We start from the raw sequence: 14,760 nt of genomic DNA on the forward strand, positions 1-14,760 counted from the left end.
CAACAGCAGTGTATGACAGAAAAATGCCAAAAAAGATGAAAAGTAAGATGTACAAATACAGTGGTGCAGCCAGTACTACTGTATGGTACTGAAGGCAGGGGAACTGGGAAAGGTAGAGAGGAAGTGCTTGAGATGGGTGGTAGGATGGACACTGTGGGACACAAAGAAATGAGGACATCCCAACAGAAGCCCAAGTAGGTCCAGGTGCAAAGAAGGTAAAAGAAAACAGATTACGTTTGCTTGGGCACAGGTGGAGGAAAGCAGAAGACAATCTGTTGAAGATGATTTCGGACAGACAGGTAGAAGGGAAGAGGAAACAAGAGCATCCAGCAAACAGATGGATTGTGTGAGAGAAGACCTGTGACAGTCTGGTGTGACTGCTGGAGAAAGAAGGAGACTAACACTGAATTGAGAAAGATGGCAACAGTTGAAGTGACACCCTGATCATATGTAGAAAATGGGATAGTTGTCAATGATGATGATGATGATGATGATGATGACTGAAATCTTAACTCCTATGACTGATGATCCATCTAGCTCCTCCTCGCAAACTCATGTCAACCATAACTCTCTGCAACATTTTCCCTCTTAAAATATTAGAGTACTTTAGAAACAACCTGTATTTTTTTGAATGCCTTCTATTAGACTATTAATTTCCAAATTCCTTTCTTCGTCTCTTTAAAGCAGCATGTCCATTAATATCTCATGGCACACTTCCTAAGCACTGACAGCATTTCTAGCTGTGTACCCAGTGTTACTATTTGTATTAGCTGTCTTCTGCATAATCCTGCCCATATTTCCCAGGATCTGATCTATTGTTAATCTACTGTACACTTCCCACCTCTTAGTCTTATTTCCCCATCGTACTTCCCTGGTTTGCATATACATTTTTCACCATCTTGGACACCTCCTCCAAACAATTACATCAACTCCCATAAATTTCATATATCTAATGTCTTGCATCTTAATTATTTTCTAGTTAATTTCTAAAATGGTTGTTGTCCTTAATCCCTTTCCTAAAAGTAGTCTCATCTCTGAACAGGTTAAAAGGTGGTTATATTCCAAAATACACTCTTTACCTAAATTACTAAATACCAAAATATCCTTTAATTAAAAATTATGTGCTCACCATAACTAGGCATCTGTGTTGTCCATTTTCACTCTTCCTCAACATATCGGTTTGGATCCGATCCTCTGATCCGACTCTGCCACTTATTTCAGACTTAGGATCCAGCTCTCAAGCTCCTCCCTGTACCCATATTGCTCTGCTGTATCCCCAAAACCTCAGATCAAGTTAGCTGCCAATCCCCATAGTAGAAACAGAAACTGGAGATGAAGAAGAAAGGCAGGGCTCAAACCTGGAATTGTAGGTTCCAATCCAATCCAATAGGTCTTTCCAGGAGTTTTGCCTCGGGGATGGATGGAGGGAAATTGAAGAAGAATGAAAATAGACAACACAGAGATGCCTAGTTATGGTAAGAACATAACTTATAAATCTGATGTTGTCCTTTTTATTCTTGCTCAACGTATTGGACAGAGCCCTCAGCTACACTGCTGTTAGGTGGCCCTCATGGAAGGATATTCCACAGAATCTCTGAACCAAAGCAGGCTCTTTTTCTTCAGATAATAGCCAATTTATAATGAGAAACAAAGGTATGAGCATTGGATCATGTGGCTACAACACAAATGTCATCAATAGATGTCCTGGACCAAAAGACAAATTATATGGCCATGGATGTGGCTGAATGAGCCTTGGGAGGCTTAGGTAATGTCATGTGTTTTTGAGAGTAAATCCAGGAATTGCAATTTGTTACCCATTTAGTTAGAGTGACTTTGGATACTGGATACCCAGTCTTTTTGAGGAAAAGGAAACAAAAAGATGGTCTGATTTTTGGAATTGTTTTACCCTCTGAAGAGAACAACGTAGCAGTCTGTGCACATCCAGGAGGTGCAGAACATATTCTCTCCTGTTGGCAAAATTTGTCAGGAAGACTGGTAAATGAATGGATTGGTTAATGTTATTCTCAGAGGCCACATTAGGTAAAAAGTAAGGATTAGTCTGTAAGAAGACCTTGTCCTTATGAAAAATAATGTATGGAGATTTGGAAGAGACTGCCTGGAGTTCAGATATTCTCATTGCAGAAGTGATGGCTGACAAGAAACTGGGGGAGAAAATGGATCTATGTCTTTATTAAAATCCCAAAGAGAAAATCTTTTCCATTTCCTTTTGTATACCTTTTTGATTGATTTTTTTGTTGAGAAATCAAAATAATATTGCATACAGGGAGAGAAAGCCTGGGCTGTCTAACTATTAGTGGAAGTGGAGAAACCATTTTAGAGCTCGAATGTTGGGATGTTGGATCTCTGATGGGTGTAACAAGAGATACAAAGTTGGCTCCAGTATCCATGGAGGATAGCAAAGATGAGACCGTTGGAAAGGGAACCATACCTGCCAAGGCCAGAAAGAGGCGATGAGGATCACTGAGCTTTTACGTCTGCTTGCTTTCTGTAAGAATTTGGGAATTAGTGGAAGAGGGGGTAAGCATAAAGGAGACCAGAGGGACAAGCATCAATCAGAGCATCTCTCGGTCACTCTCCCTCAAGGGGGATCAGAGTGAAGTATTTGCTGCACTTGTTGTTGAGGGGAGTGGCAAATAGGTTGTAATGAAGTTGGCCTGAATGCCAGATCATTATCTTTGCCACAGACTGATTGAGAGACCACTCATAGGGCATCAGAATGGATCTGCTTAGGTTGTCTGCTAACATGATGTTTTTTCCCAGAAAGTGCTCTGCAGCTAGAAAAGGGTCTAAAGAAATTGCCCATTCCCAAACTGTCATGGCCTCTCTGCAAAGGGGCAATATCGGGTTCCTCCTTGTTTATTGATGTACTACAATTAGTACATTGTTGCTAACAAGGGTTTGGAAAGGCATACTTGCTATCTACTGATATTGTTTCTGTGAATGATTAGCCCATTTCTATAAAGTTTGGGTTTTTAGAAATGTAACTTGCTATAAATGTATGTGTCTCTGATTGATTAGTGTAATGTATGAGCAAGCTTACCCTGCTATGTAATAACTACTGTTTCTCATCCCTACCATCTCTCTCTTGCCTCCTCAAGTTACCTGCTCATCTTGTGCTTCCTGCACTAGTCTATAGGAGCATAAAGGACCCTCTCCAATTATCGGAGGCTCACCTCACTGAATAATCCACCCTACAATCCCTCTCCAAAGGACACCAGCAAAGTATGTTTGTGGAATAATTCCTGCCAGAAAGACTTTCTACTATTGTACCTATACTACATGGATAGAGAAAGTCCTGAGCTAGGACAGCCAGCAGCCTCTACCCCCCCCCCGTCCCGCTGTACCTCACACACTTTCTTCCCATCCCCTTTTTAAAACTCCCTTTGTCTAGCAACCTTTTCCTTTTTGTACTCTAACTCCCTCTCTTATCAGCCTTGCAATTATCAGACCTGTCCACTAGAGGGCTCCCTTACCCCAGCTATTCTCTCTTTCTTGTCTCTTATGCCCAGATACTTACATTAATTTTCTCCTGCTGTTCCTTAACTACTATTTAGTCTTCTCACTTTACCCTCTACTTCTACTATCCACACCCACCTCTCCTAGGCTTAATTCTCACTACCCTTTTCCCACACCTGTCTTTTCAAACTTGCTTCTGGAGTCAGTTTTGCTAATTGTTTTTTTATAACTGCAGCTGTATCTGTCTCAACCCGCTCCGTTCACCCTGCGGGCTCACTCCGCTCCTCTCCCTACCCCCAAATTCCACCCACCCCCAGGGGTCCTACTCTTATACTTACTTAACGACACGTCTTCAAATGACATCTAGAAATTACTAGCCACACCTCTTCCTTTCCCTATTACTCTCAGAACACTCTACCACTTTTCATCTTCTCTCATATCTACCTTCTCTTAACACTCCCTTCTATCTTACCACAACCTTCACACTTCTCCATCATCACCATTTATACTTCCAAATTTTACCTATATATATCCAATAGTAAATCTGCACAATGTGTAAACCACCCAACTTATTATATATCCTACTTTTATTCACACTACTACTACTTCTTCCTCTAACCTTTGCCTGCTTACTCACCTCCTATGAATACCCACTACATCTAGACCATCACTATCCTAACAAGGAAACCAATGCTCTATCCCTACCACTCCTTTCTAACCATGCTAATATAACATCTTCACCCAACTACCTACTTGCAAAGTATCATAGAATACTACATATTAAATATAACACACTTAATCTCAGGAAAAATCTACTTCTATACAACAAATTTCCTAACCCAGCTATATAGGATTACTACTCTCAATAAAAGATGGAGACATCCACCCTAACCCAGGCCCAACAAGAATTCCTAGTACTCTCCACAGCCAAAATCACTACCCTATTAATTCCCTTAGTAAAACATCTAACTCCCTCCAAGTAGCCCATCTTAATATACGTAGCATAAACAACAAAGTATCTCAACTCCAAGCTCTAGTAGAAGTATATTCTTTTGATATCCTCTGCTTAACAGAAACATGGTTAAACCCTGCTACCAAAGACAATGAAATCCTTCCACCTGGATACAACATACTAAGACTCGACCGAGTAGCCAAGAAAGGAGGAGGGGTAGTTATTCTATTTAAATCAGGCTTACAGTTAACCACCTACAACTGTAAAATACCTCTTGATTCCAATGCAGAAATTCTCATCTCCAAACTTCATATTAACAATGCCAAATCCATCTATATCATCTGTATGTATCTTCCTCCTGGTAATAACATTGCCACCATGGAAAATATTCTTTGCTGGCTATCCCAACACTTGCCCCAAGAAACCATAATCCTAGGAGATATAAACATTGACTGGAACTGTTATTGTAGCAGCCTCCCTACAACCCACATTTACATATATGTTTTTTCTGAAACCATTACATCTCCCACCAGGATCAATAAAGCTAACCAGAAAGCAATTATATTAGACTGGATTCTCATAAACCATCACCCTCACAATTATGATTCAGGAACCTTCCCTGATGATATAAGTGACCACTCACTTACCTATATTATCAGGCACAAAACCCATACTCCCAATCCAACATCTGTCAAAAATATCAGATCCAAAAAGAACTTTAACCCTGAGCTATTCGAAAAAGAACTAAGAGCTTGGAATTGGTCTCCCTTAAAACACCTCCCTTTAGAAGAAGCCATCAATTACTTTAACTCTAACTTCCTTGCCATTCTCAACCAACATGCTCCAACCAGATTAATTAGAGTTAAAACCAAGTCTGCCCCATGGCTTTCAAAAGTGACCAAACACAAAATGCACCTTAGAAATAAATATTGGGCCAAATGGAGAATGACTAAAAACCCTGTTGACCAACAAACCTTTAGACAATTAAGAAATGACACTAAGAAAGCTATACTCTCTGATAAAAGAAATTACTACCTACAATTCCAACAAACTAATCAAAACAACCCACAAAAATTCTGGACTAGCATTAACCAGTTACTCCACCCAGATCAATCCACCACACCTAACCCTCAAAATACTGACCATAATAATCCCATGAATACAGTCAATGCATTCGGTACCTTCTTTACTAATTACTATCCAAACACTAGCTAGTCAGCTATCACCTAATAGCTTCACTCTAACTTCCTATAACTCTACCTCACCCCCTACTTTTCATTTTCAACCTGTCCCAACTACATATATTCTAACCCTCATACAAAAACTAAAACCATGCTCTCCCTCAGCAGACCAACTACCTGCTGATTTTCTACGGCTATCAGCCAAAGCTATAGCTCATCCTATTTCCATTCTGATCAATAGAACTATTACTGAAGGTCACATACCTAGCTTATGGAAAGTCTCTCATATTACCCCCCTCCATAAAGGCAGACACTCCAATGAGCTCTTCAACTACCACTCTATTGCCCTTCTTTCACCTTTGGAAAAGATCATGGAGAAATGCATCCATAGGCAATTACTTGACCACTTAACCCAAAATAACTTACTTTCCAGCTGTCAACATGGTTCCAGACCCTCACAAAGCACTACCACTGCCCTCCTTTCCTTTACAGTTTGCATAAACAAAAAACGCAACCTTAATAACCTTTCCTCAGCACTATTCATTGACCTGTCCAAAGCATTTGACATGGTCAGTCATCAGATTCTCATCAACATACTCAAATCCCTATTATTAGATGCACCTTCCATAAAATGGTTCCAGTCCTACCTAGATAAAAGACAACAGGCAGTAATTTGGCATAAGACTCTTTCTACCCTCCAACCAGTTACCCTAGGTGTCCATCAAGGGTCCATACTAGGACCCCTCCTCTTCTCAATATTTACTAATGACCTTCATCTAGCCATCCCCCAAGCCACATGCATACAATATGCTGATGACTCCACACTTATATGCTCAGCCAAATCCACATCTGAACTTCTCTCTCTTACCCAGAAGGCATTTAACACAGTTGAAAAATGGTTTACACAGCGGTGCCTTCTTTTGAACCCCCCAAAAAACTAAACTCCTCCTCTTTAATCCGACTCACAAGTCCTCTCCATTTGATTTCTCAGTTACATCCACTAATGGTACCATTATATCACCAGACCCTACCACCAAACTATTGGGTATCACTATTGATAACAATCTGAACTTTGACATCCATATCAACAATACAATAAAAACTGTCAACAAAAAACTTGGCTCCCTCTATAGGATTAAACCTTACCTTTCCCCCACAGCTAGAGCAACCATAGCTCACACTCATCTAATCTCTACTCTCCTCTATGCCTCACCTATTTTTACTAACCTTTCTAAAAATAACCTCAGCAAACTGGAAACTTCCTACAATAACATCGCTAGATTTGCAACAGGAAACCCTTACAGAACCCACCATTGCATAAGTATAAAGCAGCTTGGTTGGCTTGAACTACAAAACGTGATTAAATTCCATCAACTAACCATTGCCCATAAACTCTTTATAAATCTTCCAGTACTCCAATTCTATCTACCTTCATCACTCCATATACAAATCTGAAATCCCTACGTTCCTCACACAAAAATCTTCTACATAACTCTAAACCTAACAACAAGGCTGGTGAATCTCTCTTCTCTAATGCTGTTGGAAAAACTTGGAATCTTCTCCCCAGTGACCTTTCCTCTCTTCCCTCTCTATCACTCTTCAAAAACAGACTGAAACTCTACCTTAGAACACACTGGTTGTGCCCCTGTACTAAACCTGACTAGGCATCTATCCATCTGATTAAACTTAGCTCTGCCTATCCCAGACTACTCATGAACTAGTATATATTCTTTTACCTATAAATACAGATTCCCTCCTAAACTACACTGTGTCCAGTCTCTCTAAATACTTCCTACTGAAGAATATTTTTTTATTTTTTATTTGTATATAATTAACCTGTCTTCTCTTTTGACTTTAGTCCTTTTTTATGTATTATACCTGCATATTGTATAATATAAGGATTCTTGCACTATAAGTACTTTGTTTTTGTTCTCACAGAATTTTATGTTGTAACCTGTAATATGCATTGTATACAATGATTGCTGCTATTTAGTCATTTTTTTTTCTCTTGTTGTACCTGGAATCTGCATTGTTTATTATGAATATTTTTATTTAGTCATATTTTGTGTATTGATTACTAAGTTTTTCATTTATCTGTCTTGGAGCTTATCTCCCCAAGCCTCTACTAAAAATGGACATATATCCAGTTAGACTAGCCCGGTCAACAAATGTAAAATAAAATAAATAATAAATAATAAATAAATGTAACAGACTACAGACATGTTGTTGGTTTGAATTGCAATAGTCCTGAAAGGAAAAGCATCCTGAAAGGCATGCATTGCTAATAGGACTGCTCTCATCTCCAGGACGTTGATATACAACTTGGTCTCTTGGGGGGGGACCAAGCTGTATATCAACGTCTTGGAGATGAGAGCAGTCTTATTAGCATTGCATGCTAATAGGACTGCTCTCATCTCCAGGATGTTGATATACAACTTGGTCTCTTGGGGGGACCATATGCCTTGGACCGTTCTTCCCAAGAAATGCCCCCCCACCCTAATTGAGAAGCATCCATGGTCACTGTGGCCATAGGGGCTGGAAGAACAAAGGACCTGCCTAGATGTAGATTGTCAGATTGCACCCACCAAGTAATGTTTCTTCTGCAAACTGGGCTGAGCCTGATTGGATAGGATAGGGGTTGGTATAGAATGGACCATTGCGCAGCTAGTGTCCACTGTAGAACCTGCATAAAAAAGCATGCCAAAGGAAGTACTACAATGGGCACTGAACCTAATGCTTGCAGTACTGAAATTACAGGAGGAGTTGAGTGAGTAAGGAGAATGTGAACTTGAGTCTTTATAGTAGAGATACAATGCTGAGATAAGGATACTGTTTGATTCATAGTCACTAGAAGAGCACTGATGAACACCAGGCTCTATATTGGGTTTACATTTGACTTGGCATGCTTTATAGTTATGTGCAAAGAGTTGCAAATCTGGAGCAAACAGTCCCTGGCATGTAGAAGTAGATGGCTGGAGGGGGTGGTATGGAGCCAGCTATCTTGCTATGGAAACAACTGAAGTTCTTTGAGTCTCAAGTGAGCTGACATCACTGCCATGTACTTGGTAACACCCTGGATGCTGTGGTGAGTCCAAAGGGCAGTGCTCTGAATTGGTAATGACTGAATCCCAGTCAAAAGTGAAGATGTCTTTTGGATTGCCTGTCTATTTAGATATGATAGTATGCATCCTGAAGGTCTATAGAGCTCATCCAATCATCTTTGTGAAGAAATGGCAGAATGGACTGCATTGTGATCATTTGGAAGTTTGCTTTCTTTACGAACTGATTTAAATTGTTTAGATCCAAAATAGGTCTCAGGTCCTCTGTTTTCTTTGGTACTAAAAAAGAAGACTAAATAAGTTCCAAATCCTATCTGGTCTGCAGGGACCTTTTGGATGAATCTTGCCTAGCAGCGTCAGGACTTTTTGTGCTGCTGCCTTCCTCTGACTGGGTAGAATGCTGGAAAACATGCTTCCTTTTGGGTGGAGAAAGAAAGGAAAATGTTATGTAATAACCCATGAATATTATGTTTAGCACCCAAGTTTATTGTGTTATATTTCCCCGGCATATGGGTGCAAATATAATCGACTCCTGACTGCCTCCAGAGTTGGACAGCACTTCAGGTGCACAGGAAAGGCCTGTCCAAGAAAGAATCTCCAAAGCCTTGATTTTGCTGACCTCCTCTGCCTCTAGAGTGACATCTGGCATTGAAAAATGTCCTCCTCTGCCTCTTAAGGAATTGTCACCATGTGGATCTTGGAAAGGACTCTGAGATTTGCAGAACCAGATCTTCTTGCCACCTCGCTGATTCCTAGAAAAGGTTTGTTGAGGTGTAGAAAACTCAATTCCTAAGGCAGACAGAGTCTTTCCCATTTGCTCACTGTAGGTCAACATCTCTTTAACTGACAGCCCAAATAGGGATGTGCCATCAAAGGGGGCATTAATAAGAAATGTTCTGCAAAGTTACAAAGCGGCATCCACACATGTCTCCTAATGGCAATGCCAGAACTGGCAGCTTGTGAGGTGCCCTCAGCTGTGTGAGAGATTAACCTCACTGAAGCAATGGATATGGACAAAACAGTGGCCAGTTGAGAGAATGTTCTTTTGAAGTCCTCAGCAAGCATGGATTCTGACAGAGTATTTGAAGTTCCTTGGTCAAATCCCTCTGAAGTCAAGTGAAATGTGCCAGGTAATTAAGTGACCCCAGGGCAAAAGTTGCCAAGAAGAAAACTTGCTTTCCAAACCTGTACAATGCTCTAGACTTCCTGTTAGGTGGATAGACAGTAGAGCTCTGGTCCACTAGCTCCTTCTTGGTGGCTGCTGCCACCACTATAACCATCTACCAGGACCCTTTTCCTTCACTGTGGTCTGTCAGAGGGTGGTGCCAAACTTTTTGGGTTTCTCTGGAATGGGTTCAATGGTGTCCAGCTCCTTTCAAGCCTGATTGGCAACTAAATCAATAACTTCATCTGCTGGGGGTAACCAAAGATGTAAACAGGCCAGAACCAAAAGCCTCCAAAATACCAATTCTTCTGGCTTCTGGTGAGGGGTTTTGGAAGGACCAACCCACCTGTCTGTTCCAGGATCTCTAGAATATCTCCAAAGGAGATGTCATCAGGTGGTGACCTGGAGGACCCCTCTCCTTTATCAAAATCAGTATCCTTTGTGAGAGACTCCAAAGGGGAGTCAATGTGCCTCCTTTTACACATTCTCTTCCAGTGAATCTCCTCTGTGGGATACCCAGGTGAAGTTTTGGAAGACAGGAGAAGCTCCTCCACAGGAACTGACTGGATACTTATTGATTCTAGCTGTCCCTGTGGAATAGGTCTGTGTGACTCAGAGCTAGGAACAGATGGAGGGAAGGAAGTAGGATTTGAAATATGACAGGACAGTTCTCTGTAGAGGGAAAACAACCCTTTCCACCAGCTTGAAGGCAGATGGACCCAGAGAATCTCCAATCTGCCCCCTTGGTGCCAAAATTCCGGAGTAGGACAGATCCAGAATCTCTCCGGATCTGAGCCTTGGGGACAGAACCAGAACTGTTGAGGGCCAAGACTCTAAGAGAAAGGGATAGATCCAACAAAATTGGAGCAGAATCCATCTCCTCAGACCTGATGCTGACACTTCTGTTCCAAGACCCATTTTGATCTGATGGCACTGGAGCAGAACTGGTCAAGGAAATTGTATGGGTGGAGAAAGAAGTTTTCCTTAGATATGACACCAGACCCCTTGGGGATCTCAGATCCTGGGACTCCATAACTGCAGGACAGATCGGAGAAGAAAAAAATATGGCTGCAGAAGTTGTAGGCTTACTCATGGATCCAGTAGGGGATGGAGCTGGTAAGACCTCCATCTGGATTAGCGCTGTGAGAAACCTTTGCATAATCTTATCTATGTCTGCTTCCAACAAACTCCTGGATGACCTACAGAAAGAAGTGTAAGGAGGCCTAGAGTGCTTCTTGGATGTCTGAAGCAACCTCAAAGGTGGGGTAGGACAAATAGGTTTAATTGAACATTCAGGAGTAGTACTTCTGTACACAGAACCCTGCTTATGATCTGAGACTCTAGGATCAGAGGGTACAGTAGTCAGACTTATTATGATGATAAACCATTTAGGATCAAAAGGCTTTGGATCTGATGGTAGGGACTTAGGATCTGAAGTTGTCCTAGATTTTGTAGGAGGCTCTGAAGAAGACCTGGGGGGTTTTGGATGGGAGCTCTTCCTGTGCTCCAGGGGAACTGATTTACTATGCTTGGAGGGGCTTTGAGCCCCTGAAGTAGAAGAAGACAGCAGAAGTCCAATCAAAATGAGTTTATTGCGCCAATCTGCTAGTTTTAATTTATTTCGTAGAATTTCAACATCCACAGCATTTAGAGTTCCCAGTCCTGCTCCTACTTCCCCTAAAAGTGTATCATACCAAGCTCTTTTAAATCTGCATGCCATTTGTTTAAAACTTGGAAATGTAATATTGAAGTATAATATTGTTTTTTGGTATTGCTGTCCTATCATAGTACAAATGGATGGTATTTTTACCACTTGATCCGTATGAAGTACTGGCTTGTTATCCAGAATGGTAAGTATTCCAACCTATGGTTCTTTTCCTTGTATTTTTGTTCTATTTGTACAAATAAACAGAGTGTTAGTAGGAATTATACCCTTTTCATCCCCTGTTGAATTTATTTTTATTTTTGTGGTATTATCTATACACTGTGACATTTTTTGTCTGATGCCTTGGCTTGTCTACTTTGTTACATCTTCAGATGGGAATGTGCAGCATCTAATAGAAACTGAACTGTGTACTGAAATATTTACATCAGTCTTTGACTCTCCTTCTACTTTTATGTATGCCTGACCTTGTTTAGCTAACCATGACGATATATGTGTTGAATGTTATGCTCCCAAAAATACATTTTGCTTACTTTTCACAGCTGAAATTGTCCTGTGTTCTATTTTGTGTAGCATTTTCCCAACCAAGCTTTATTCATGAAATGTTGTAATAAACAACCTTGATTCCCTCTGTTTGGCATTCTACCAGGAGGAGTCCACTAAGCACAATACTTACAATAACAATCATGTTTTTCATTTTTATTAAAACTGGTTTGTCCTAACAACCTCTTTGGGAGTACTTTCAACAAACTTTGCACAACGCTTGGCATTCAGTCTTGTATGTTGTTTCTAACTATAGAGCTGTAGAATGTATAGTACTGCTTCCAGTTCAGGCCCTTTAAGCTGACATGTGACCCAGGAGCTGTACCAGCTCTGGAGCTCTCAAGTCTTCCTTTTCTGATATTACTGCAAACCCTGTCACATACTATCCATTTTCCCAGTACCTGGCTCCGTCCACAAAGACAGAGGGCAAAAAATGATTGTAGTCTGGTGATATGGGGGACTTTTTTGTTTTGGTCATATTATCAATGCAGTTATGCTGTTTTCCCTCATATCCCAGTATATTAGACAAATAATATTTTTCTCTTGCTTGAAAGATTATCTTTTTTGTACTGAAGGTAGTCATCCACTTAGCAAACACTACCTGACTGATGCCATTGATAATCTTGTTCATTTTGAAACTGTCTACTAGTACCTGTACTGCATGATGTGGTGACTGCACTATTATGGATGAAAAGACAGTTAGGTATTTTGTCTGTTTGATTCCCCAATATATAGCCAATAATTTCTGAATACATGGGTGATATCCCTTTTCCACCGGAGTCATTTTGCAACTACCAAAGGTAACTGGTCTCAAAGTCTTTTGTGATCTTTTATCTCCCTCATGTGGCCATTCTTGTAACAACACCACTGACAGTGTGTTTTTCCCTGCAGCCACTTGTAAAACAAATGGTAACTTTGGAGTTGGCACTATCAATTCTGTAGCCCTTGCCAATTTCTCCTTCATAGCTGTGAAGGATTGTTCCTCTACCACACCCCATTCTAGAGTGTTGTTATTTTTTTGCATGGACAGCATGTTATACAGAGGTCCTGCTGTTTGTGCATAGTCCTCAATGAATTCTCTGCTGTAGTTCATGATACCCATGAATTTATGCAAATCCGAAATAGTCATTGGCTTTTGCATTTGTAAAATACCTTGTACTCTCTGTGCGCACGGAGATCTCCCCGTGGGTTTGATAATGGTTCCTATGAATTTGACTTCTTGTGAAAGAAACTGTATTTTTTCACATTTTACCTTAAATCCTGCCTCCTGCAGTGTTGTGAAAACCTCTTTTAGTTTTTGTCAGTGCTGCTCTACAGTTTCAGACTGTACCAGAATGTCATCTATGTAATGAGGCACCAATCCATCCATTTCTAGCCCTTCCAAGATTTTGCCGACTGTCTGATGGAAAATTACCAGGCTGTTTTGAAACCCTTGCTGTAACTGTGTCATATGATACTGCTGATTGTTAAAGGTAAAGGCAAATTTCAGACAATTCCTTTTTCTCAGTGGTGCAGCAAAAATCCATTTGCCAAATCAATGACTGTGAACCACTGTCTTTGTGGTTTTATATTAGCTGCTAATTCAGGAATGCCTGGAATTAGATACACCCTAGGGGTAGTGTATTAATTTACTTTACAGATCTATGACTAACCTGTAACTACCATCTTTTTTCTTAACTGTCCAGGTGGGTGAGTTTGTCGGACTTTCACCTTTTACTATTATACCTGCCGTTTCCCAATCTGCTATGCACTTTTGCATATCTTCCTCTGCTTCTTTTGGTATTGGGTATTGCTTTTGTAAAGGTGGTATAAAATCCTGTTCATTTCCTATTCCTACTGGAATTTCTAGTTTTCCACAATCTGTCGGTCCTTGTGACCACAGAAGCGGAAACTGTACCTGCAAGAACTGCCATGCATCCTGTGCATCTGTGTGTACCACCCCTTGTAGTTTCTTCAGTGTCTCGTCTATTTTTATAGCACAGCATGAAAATCCTTCTGTGCCTTTCCATATTATACCATTTGGCACATCTATGACCAATCCAGTTTTGTTCATAATATCCCTACCTATAATGGTTGATGCACACAAAGGGTGCATTAAAAAAGATCCCTGTACGCCTGCATCATTTGGTGTAAACTGTATGGACACATTTTTACTACCTACTGCTATGCAGCCAGTACTGCTAAACCTGAAATACATGTTCTTTTCCTAGGATCTGGTGGGAGTGATCAGCTAGTAACTGAAACAGCTGCTCCCATATCCAATAACACATTTTTCCATAGGGATCCCTCTACCCAAATATCAATTAGGGGCCTTCCATCCTGCCCATTCGTAAAAGATGTTATGGTGCCAAGTTGCCAGCCTGATGCCCAACCTTCAGTGAAGGCACACCCATTCACGCATGTCTTTCAGAGGTCACTCGACCGCAGGGAGGAAATGCAGACTCCACACAGATAGGCACTCCAGCCGAGAATCAAACAGGAGAACTTCTTGCTGTGAGGCAACAACGCTACTGCTGTACCACCATGGAATAAATGTCCAAAAACATTTGGTTAAAGAATCATTCCATGCATATGTGCCTGCACTGTAAATAACCCATTCCTCAAAAGCTAACATATAGTAAAATATGCCTTTTTTATCATTCCATTTGGGGAGGGTCTATAACACTCTTGATTGTTGGTACAAATCAGCTGGTGTTGCTGCCCCTACAATCTCTACAGGC

Source organism: Protopterus annectens, chromosome 9.part0, assembly GCF_019279795.1.
Source record: "Protopterus annectens isolate FY-2018-M chromosome 9.part0, PAN1.0, whole genome shotgun sequence".
Lineage (NCBI taxonomy): Eukaryota > Metazoa > Chordata > Ceratodontiformes > Protopteridae > Protopterus > Protopterus annectens.